The sequence below is a fragment of the Leptonychotes weddellii genome, chromosome 8 (genome assembly GCF_054177405.1).
Source record: "Leptonychotes weddellii isolate Sample4059 chromosome 8, ASM5417740v2, whole genome shotgun sequence".
In the NCBI taxonomy this organism is placed as follows: domain Eukaryota; kingdom Metazoa; phylum Chordata; class Mammalia; order Carnivora; family Phocidae; genus Leptonychotes; species Leptonychotes weddellii.
This window is the reverse complement of record NC_138376.1, coordinates 71,134,326-71,144,729: the sequence shown is the minus strand read 5'-3', so window position 1 is coordinate 71,144,729 and position 10,404 is coordinate 71,134,326. Positions and strand designations below refer to the sequence as shown.

Sequence of the window (10,404 nt, the reverse complement as noted above, 5' to 3'; positions counted from 1 at the left end):
ATATATACACAATGGTGTATTATGCAGCCAACAAAAGAAATGAAATCTTGACACTTGCAACGACGTGGATGGAACTGGAAGGTATTATGCTGAGCGAAATAAGTCAATCAGAGAAAGACATGTATCATATGACCTCACTGATATGAGGAATTCTTAATCTCAGGAAACAAACGGAGTGTTGCTGGAGTGTTGGGGGGTGGGAGGGATGGGATGGCTGGGTGATAGACTCGGGGAGGGTTTGTGCTATGGTGAGCTCTGTGAATTGTGTAAGACTGTTGAATCACAGACCTGTACCTCTGAAACAAATAATACATTATATGTTAAAAAAAAATACGAGGATAATAGGAAGGGTAAAATGAGGGGGGTAATTGGAGGGGGAGACAAACCATGAGAGACTATGGACTCTGAGAAACAAACAGGGTTCTAGAGGGGAGGGGGGTGTGGGGATGGGTTAGCCTGGTGAGGGGTATTAAAGAGGGCATGTATTGAATGGAGCACTGGGTGTTATACGCAAACAATGAATCATGGAACACTACATCAAAAACTAGTGATGTGATGTATGGTGATCAACATAACAATAAAATTTAAAAAACGTTGAAGACAGAAAAAAAATTCACTCCAAATGGACATAGATCTAAAGTGTAACCTAAAATGATAAAACTTTTAGAAGAAAACATGCAAAAACATTGTTAGATTGTAAGATAAAAATTTTTCAGAGAGGATAAAGCATGAATCACAGAACAAAATGTGAAACAAATGGACTTAATCAAAATTAAAAACTTTAGCTCCTTATAAGGCACTGTAAAGAAAATGTAAAGATAAAACACAGACTGGGAGAAATATTTGTAAAACACATATATGATAAAGAACTGGAATCCAAAATATAGAGCTGTCAAAATTAAATAATGAGGAAACAGACAATACAATTTTAAAAATAGGTGGCATACTTAAGCCTACATTTTACCAAAGATTACAAATAGCACATAAACTTGAAATTATGGTCAACATTGTTATTATTTTGTTGGATAATGTGATAAAATTACACATCTATCAGAATGAGTAAATTAAAACAAAAACAAGGAATAAAAACAATATCAAGTGCTTGAAAGAGTGTGCAGTAATCAGAATTCTCATACCTACCCAGTGGAAATCCAAAATGTTACAATTAATTTGTAAAAGTGTTTGACAATAATTATAAAAATAAACATAATACTTATCATATGATCAGCAATACCTTCCTTAGACATTTGTCCAAGGAAAATGAAAATATCTCCATATAAAAACTTGTATGTGAGTAATCACAGTTACTTTAGTCATAATCATCAATACCCCTAAATAGTTCCAATGACCATTACAGGAGAAAAGATTACAAATCATGGAGACATTCATACATCGGAATACTACTCAGTAATAAAATGGAATGTGAATGGACCTCAGATACATGTTACAACATGAACAAATTTCAAATGCATTATGCTAATTAAAAGAAGTCAAACTCAAAAGGCTACATATTCTTTGATTCTACTTCCATTGGATAATACCAAAAAAAAAAAAAAATCAAAATTACAGAAAGAAAAACATCAGTGAATGCCCCTAGCTGGAGTTTGGGGTAGGAGATTAACTACATTATTTTCAGGTCAAAGTAACTGTCCTATATCTTGCCTGCAGTGGTGAATATATGACTATAACATTTGACAAAATTCAAGCACTGAACACTTAAACAGGTTAAATTTTACTACATATGAGTTATACTTCAAAACATTTACCTTAAAAAAAAACTATTGTGATGAAAAATACAGCTGATACTTGATTATAGACTAGTCAGTGATGAAGATGATACTGATTAACTCTGTGGATAAAGGCAATGTTGACTATTTTCATGATATTTGTAACAATGATTGGGTGCCAGGCATTATGTTGTTTTATAGATATTATCTTTAGAGTTTTTGACAGAATTGGGAGTTATATGTAATAGAATCACTTTTTTCTCCACTGGGAAAATGAGTTTCATATGAGTTAAATAGTAAGCCAAAGCAACACAACTTGAAAGTGTCTGAGCCCTAAATGACAGGTCCATTAGATTCTAAAAGACATTCCCCTTTTTTGTTGGCAGTGAGAAAATAGGAAGGAAAAGAGTTAAAGATCTTAGTGAGAATTAAGAAATTGTTCTATTATTAGAAGAACATGAGAAAGGTGGCAGAAAGATTAGATTCAAAGAAGGAAATATCAGAGTGGCTAATGACTATGGTGAAAGTTGAACTGGGATGACAAATCAAAGCCCTGGAGATCAAATAAATGTGACATTATGCTCTTAAGAGGGTTATTAACGCTTACACTGAGATTTTTGAGGTTGATGGCAAAAGGGGGACTTGGTCCACATTCAACTAATTATAGTTGAGAATTTAGTTTTGTGTATAAATGTATTTCTGTATGATTCTCTGTGTATTATAATATAAAGTCACAAACAGGGCTGTTTCTCAAAAGGAAAAGAAAATATACTGGAACTGAAACACTAATACATATTTCTTGACTACTGGAAAGGAAGGAAGGAAAGAAGGAGGGAGGAAAGAGAGAGAAGCAAGGGAGAGAAAGAAAAATTAAGCCACCATGGTAGCCTGCAAATTGGAGGAAATATGAGCTGTGTAAAAGTTTAATAAATAAAAAGTAAGAATGAAAGTGAGTATTTTCATCTTGATCCACAGGGAATTAAGTGCATAAATCTCTACATTTACCTCTGTAGCCTGACCTTAGGAAGCAGAAATAATTGAGAAAGTGCTCACCAAATCCCATTATTAGAGAGTGAAATTACATAGAAAAACCTAATCCTGAAATCCTCATGCAGGTGAAGTCTCCTCGAAGACAAGCTTGTAGACTACAGGGAGCTGACAAATGGAATTGTGTATGAGATTATCAGTCTCCCAGAGACTCTTGTGTATGCTCACTTTATTGGAATAGCAACAAGAGCGCCCATTTACTGGCAATGAGAAGTGCCTGAAGAATTTATCTATCATCTAGGAGGAGTGTGAAAAATACCCTGTAATATCGTTTAAAAATATGTTCATTTGCTAGGAATGAAAATTGAGGACAGCTGCTACAACTGGTTTGAAATTCATTCTCTAACATGAAAAGGAAGGTTTCAGACATTTCACTAGGTTAAAGAAAAAATAAAAATCAAGAACCCTTGATGGTGCTGCAGAAAATAAAACACTATGCAAAATAATTTTATTTTTCTTTTTTAGGACATTGGCTTTTTGGAATATGAATAATTCATAACAGTAATAGTACTTTTTAAAATGTAAAATGGAGAAGGTGCCAGGATGCTGTGTTGCAATATTAATGCATCTCTACATTTTTAAAATGTTAATATTATTGTAAAGTTCTAAATGCTTTACATTTTCATCTCAATGAATTATCTATGATGATGCAGCTTTTATCATTATCCCTATTTTACAGAAGAAGTGGAGGCAGAAGAGTGTGAACCACATACTCTGTAACCATAAAGAATGTTCTAGAATTTTCCCTACAGAGCCCTATAAAACTCTGGGAAAATTGTGCTTTGGCATAACCTCATCTTTAGTTGTGCTTCCTCAAAAGTGCCCTTCTGCTGGTTTTTTGGAATGACCCATCTGGGCCTATTTGGTTGAGCAAAGATCCATGCTCAGATTTTTTTCTAATATTCATTTCCCTCCTTTATCAAAATTTATTTGTTGATATTCATTCCCTGAGGACCTTGCTAAGTAATTCCTCCTCACAGGCTAATGGAACAATGTACTACCTTCCCAGCTAATAGAGTTGCATTTCAAAAGAGCCATTTTGGAGACATTAACTTATGGAAAAGAATTGATATTGATAAAGAGACTTTAAGGCATCAAGCAGGACTCTTACTTAATATCTGAAGTACTTAGAAAGTCATTCTGTACTATTCTGCCTATAATGTACTTAGTGGTAACATCCAAGTCATCTGGGTAAAAGCTGGACTTTTAAACATTTGGGACATCTAGCGCTATTCTAAATTGCCTTATCAAATTATAAGATGTCCATGTGATCAGAGGATACCAATTTCAACAGAATTGTTTACTTTCAGTAGATTGATAGAGATTTTTGTTTGTACTTAGCAGTTGGAAAACTGGGTAAAATCTGAAACTGACGTGAATCTTTCTTCCATGAGCAAGTGCTAAAATTATACCACCAAGACATGCATTTCTGATAACCTCAACTATGTGTGATCTTAAGTGTTGTTGCCATGAGAAATTGTACAAAAGTACAGTATATTTTGTTGACTGCAAAATATGCAGAAATCTTCAAAATTTGTCTGAGCAGTCCAGGTTCAGAACCATCCATGTACTGCTATTAATAAAGAAAACATCCTCATATTCTAATGTGATAGCTTACAACATGATCAACTGTAGATTTTTTAAAAACCTCTGGCTATATACTGCAAATTATTTCATTATATGGCATACTTTTGAATCAAGCAGTTGATAGTCACAAAATATAGGTACCAAAATCATAGAAGCTTATTATTCTTGCTTTCAATATGAGTCTATAAAATCTCGCATAAATTATGCAAATGTTACCAACTGTCTTATTTTGTCACTAAATAGTTATTAGGTGCTCACCAAGCAGAATGTTCACATGTCACATTTCAAAGTGTAAATTTTTAGCAAAAGAACTCTCAGAGTTTCCTCAACAGCATAACTGAAAATGGATAGTCCCCAATATTTATTTTGACCTTGGAAAATTTGAGTTCAGACAATATACCCAAATTCACATTATATTCATTGAAAAACAGATTGAGTTCTGATCTAGTGTATTCTGTACTGAAAGGAGCATTTCATATATGAAGTATTCCTATAAAATAGCATTATATCTTAGGGAAATTGTGAAGTGGATGGGGCTTGCTTTTGAATCATATGTCCTGTTAATATCCACTTTCTTTTGTGTTTATTTCCTGAACAACAACTTAAACTGACTTTTAATATATACCATATACATTAGGCAGGCCTGTCCTGTTGCTTTCCTCTCTTAATTTCATGTTTATATTATCTTTCATCTCTCTTGATATATACATATATTGAGAAAGAGATATAGATATAAGCATGTGTGTGTGTGTGTATATATATACACACACACACACCCACACACACCCTTTAATCTCCAAAAGGACATTGAGCACTCTCTCATATCTTGCACATTTCCACCATTTATTAGCTCCTCTAGATAGCACTTTGGAAATATTGGAGATGAATTTTTATTTCTTCTTCTAGAGGCTTTATAACAATCCAAGATGGTGGTGCAGCCCTGGGAGCTCCCCAGGGAAAGATCAAGCGGCCTTGAATGTAGCTGAGAAGAAGCTGTTCAAGCTCTGGCGGGTGTTGAAGCGGGAGAGGCGACTGAAGCACCCATGATTCCGGCTGTGACAGACGATGGGCTGATCATGCAGCACCACCTCAAAAAGCGGGTGTCAGGTGTACATGCCAACATTACTCTGTGAAGAAGCACCGAAAACTCCTTCCACAGACCTGGCTTGCCCAGAAAGAGAAAGCTGTCATTGAAGTGGAAACCCCTACAAAGCCATCCGGGACTAGTGAGGCAGAGCCCAAAGGGCAAAAGAAGACGAAAGTACCCCAGGACATAGACATGGAAGACCCTGAAGATGAGAGCTGAATCTCTCACCCCTTCTACCAGAAGATTCTCAGAGCTAGTCCAGAGCTAGGAGGACTCTGCGCTTCAGAGGACTTTGGAGAAAGCATTGCCCCTTTTCATTCTCCTCAGATTCCTCTTCCTTAATGGCCCTAGGGACCTAACCTGGAGGGTTATGTTGAGAGGAAGAGGGTGGAGAAGAAAGACTGGAGAAGGGGCTCCTTAGCAGTCAACTCCATTTGTAATCAAAGCCCTAGAGTTCTTACTGAAACAAACAAACAAAACCCCAAACAATCCAAGATGGCAAAGAGCTGATCTGGTAAATTATTATGTACAAAGAAAGAATGCTAGAGGTATTTCCTAGCGAGAGGTAACAAAGAGCAAATCTTGAATGGGTGTGGAAAGTTTCTTACCTTCTCTAAATTTGTCTCCTGTAAAAATGAGTCGTAGGGTGGCCAGATTTTCTGAGATTCAAATGACTAAATTATATATGCTTTTATATATACAAAAGTGGGAGCCCAATGCCTGAAACAGAGCACACACACAATGAATACCCTTATTCGAATTTCAGTGGAATAAGCAGGATGTAGAGAGTTAGTGGCTGATATTGGGCCTGGGGAATGAGAAGCAAACCAGTAGACAGGGAAGTGGAAGAATTGGGTTTTCATGGGAAAGGTCCTGATAGCCGAACATCAGTGGTTAATATGAAAAGGCAGAGGGCATAAGCAAATGCAAGAGGTTATGGGATTTTGGTCAGAGTGGAGCTGGAGCTTATAGAGCTCTGTATATTGAATTGTCAAGGGTTTTACGGGAAAAAGATAAGGAAGGGAGGAGAAGCATGAGATTCTAGATTAATAGCTATTGGGAAATGAGATGAAGAGGCAATGACTGGGAAATTGATGAGGTGGTAGATATTAGTAGTAAAAGAACTAAAGATATAAAGAAGAGATACTTTTATAATTTGGGGAAGTGGCACAAAAAGGGATAAGCACTGGCCATAAAACTTAATAGCAGTGTCCAAATGTGGCTTCCACACATTCCCTCTGATACTTTATGAGATCCCTTTCAAGAAGCAGCTTGATTTTCTTTGTAGGAAAAAAAAATAAGTTCCTTGAAGAAAAATTAATATCATGGTACTTAAAATCCCTGAGGTTGATCCTGCGCTCAGTGCTTTGTCTACTTAAAACTCAAACAGGAGCCATATGACTTCTATGATAAAAATTGATTATTTTTATGGCTGAGGAAATTATTAGGTTACACTGAAAATTTGGGGGCCATATGCAAGCACAGAACAGGCCACACAAATGTTAAGTAACAATGATCTTTACCTGAAGATTCATGTATATAATCATTTTAAGAATCTGTTAAGGGAGTAACTACACTGAGGTTTTTTTTTTTTTTGGACACAATATTTTATGATTTAAGAGATGCATATGTACTAAACTTGAAGCTGAAAATACTCTACTGTGTTTATCAGGTGGTTTAATGGCTGAGAACCTTCCAAAATAGGTTTAGAGCAATCTGTGATACATAATCACTGACTTTTAAAAGTTCAGAAAAAGTTGTTATGGTTTATTTAGAGATATCATATAGTTTACCAAAGTCTCCTGGGCTTGTTGATATCCCAGATACTTTGTGAATGAGACCTTTTTTATTCTCCCTTCATTTGTTCAGCTCTTTACCTAATTGATTTTCTGTGCTAATACACCAAAGGCCTGAAGAAGGCAGTGCCTCAGGTGTGACAGATGAAATAAGGTGCTTTTAGTCATTGCTTTCATCCTCTGTGTCTAATGTGTTGGTTACAGCTGTGCCGTTTAACAGCAAAATCAATATATCATTTGTTGCAGGTACCTGAAAGAATTTAAAAGTCCATCAGTATTTTAACTATTAGATTTCCCCTGGAATTTTCATGTATTCATTCATTCATTCATTCATATGTTTTCTGATACTGAATGTTACAAAGTCAGGGATTTTTTTTTTTCCTCCCTCTTGCCTTTGCAAACACTGCCTTTTCCACTAGCTGGTTAAGTTACTTTTCTTTGGGTTTTGGAACATCTGCCAATCTAAATGAATCCTGTAAAGTGTAAAATAAATGTTTAAAAAATCCTTTCCATTTTGTCTAAATCATCTTTGAGCTTAAACATTTAGCATATGTTCTACTGAAAATGGAACCACTTTGTATTGTGCACGGAAGGCAGTATGTGTGGGGGTACTTGGGTAATTTCTCATGTAAATGGATGCTTATATTGCCAGTTTTCCATTTTCCATTGGCAATGACATGGTTTCAGCCTGAAACAGAAAAAAAATTCTCCTGATTAGAACATTTTCCCTATTCAATATTCTCTTGTATATATTTATATTCTCTTTTTTATTATTCTCCAAATGTTTAGTGCATGTTAGTTTTACTTTCATACCTTGAAAATAAACTTCCAAAGGGTGGGGAATGTGACCCACTTCTCTGTAATCCTATACAGTTCAGCACAAGCCCTAGATATGGAGTGAGGGCAGCTCATGTGGCTTTGAAAACTCGCATAAAATGTATCAAGTTGATTTACCGTTAGTAGTTCTTAGAAAAAACCTGTTGAGTTTGTTTTTTAATTTCATTTAAGCGTTGAGTTTTTCTACATATGTCCATGCCCATATATAATTTATAAGAGTAGCTGTCTTATGCAAGAATTTTATCTCAAGGTGAACTTATTTTTTAAAATGCATTTAAAAATTACTAACATGCTTATTTCAAAGAAGGTACATCTTTAGATGAAGTAAGATATAATACAGTGGTACTTAAGAGAATGCACCGTTCATTTATACTTATTCCATATTTTAGCATGTTATTTGCAATAAACCTAATATTAAATCTTACCATCTTAAATGTTAACATCTAGAAAGATGAAAGATTTAGAAGGCTTCTCACCCATATTTTTTTAAGAAAGGACAAATTTTAGGATATGTCATAATATAGGATGTAGGCTAATCTCTTCCTTGGTCTACATCAGCATATATACAAAGGCCATGTTTGTTCATAATGATAACCCTATAACAAAGTGAGACCTTGATTGAAACTAACTCAGTTTAGGCTAAGGCTAATATTAACCCATTTTACATTATTTTGTTATAAGTGCTTTTTAGTTTAATTCTAGTTATAATTTCAAAACTGTAATGATTTACAAATATGTAATTTCTCTCAGTTGACCAGAAAATTCAATTTTATAGAGTATTCTAATTTTCAACCTTTCTTTCTTTCTTTCTTTCTTTCTTTCATTATTTATTTATTTTGAGAGAGAGAGAGCGTGTGAGTGCAGGGGAGGGGCAGAAGCAGAGGGAGACAGAAAATCTCAAGCAGACTCCATGCTGAGTGTGGAGACTGACGTGGGACTCAAGCTCATAACCCTGATATCATGACCTGAGCCAAAATAAGAGCCAGGCACTTAACCATCTGAGCCACCCAGGCGCCCCACATTCTTTTTATATTAAAAAAAATACCCTTTACAAGTTTTGGAAATAGTATACAAAATTATTGAAATTGTTAAAGTATTGGTTTATTCTTGAATAGGATTTATTGTTACTCTTCTTGGATCTCTATAAAATACTGTGAAATTTGGATAGGTAAGTAGTATATGTTCATGTAGTTACACATAAATGTATTTATGTCTCAACATATGTACATTAACAATTACTTAACATTAATTTTCTTTTCTTCATTCAAGATGTCTGCATTAGTCATCAAATAATTTTTTTTAAGGTGGGGAAGATTTCTTTCCTGAACATTCTGAGCTAGTCATACAAACAGGTTCAGTTTTATTTGTAATTGTACAAACTTGGACTTAATTCCTTTGACCTAAACAAAGTAATAGACAGAGGCTGAATCATGCAAAGGCTCTGTCTCTATAATAAAACAGATTCCTCACTAAAAAATAATAGAATATTTTTCTAAATTTTATTATTGATTACTTCTCAGGAGATAGTCAATTTGGTTCAGTTAATTAAGTGAGTAAAAGAAGTGACTCCTTATGCCTATTATTTTCAAGACGACTTGTGTTTGATGTGTTGTTTTGGGCCAAAGAATGAAACTAGATTCCACAGAAACCTGGTTGAAGCCAATTGTAGAACTAAAAGAACAGTGAATCAAAATATTTAATATCACCTAATCTTAAAGTGGGAAAAAGACTCAAAGTCCTTCATATTTTAGCCAAATATACCCATTTAGAGGCAATACCGCCTTGTTACAGAGATGCCATATTAGCATGCTGTAGACTGGAGGACACAACTTATTTCTGGGAAGGAATAGATCTTCCCTTAAGGGGAAAGTTTTTTTTATATTGCTTAAATGTAATTACGTTGGTGGGAATCAAACAGCCTCAGGCTGTCTGCATTTGCATTCCAATGGCATAATATTTTCATTGCTGTTCTCAAACTGCTTTAATCTGCTTCATTGTTTAAATTAGGGAAGTAGACAATTTTATGGTATATTGATGCTTTGGCAATCTTGCCCAAGATTGAATCATCAATCTTCTGAAAAATATGGCCAGTTAAAGTATAGACTTGATGTGGTTCTTAGTCAAGAAAAGTAGGCAATAACCTCATGGAAATCAGAAGTAAAAATCTACAAAACCCTACTTCTTTAGGGAGATAAAGGCCTAACAGGACATCTATATTCTTCCTTTTCTGGGTAAGACTTAACTAAGTACGATATATTTGTATTATGTGTCATCTTTTAGACTTAAATGACTAGCATTTATACAGCCAAGACCATGTAATTTC

General features: G+C 34.8%; 1 pseudogene; it reads left to right on the top strand.

Annotated features, from left to right (window-relative positions):
- The window catches only part of LOC102746321 (uncharacterized protein C11orf98 pseudogene), a 48,743-nt pseudogene extending 41,955 nt beyond the window's left edge, over nucleotides 1-6,788 (top strand).
- The last annotated feature ends 3,616 nt before the right edge of the window (nucleotides 6,789-10,404 follow it).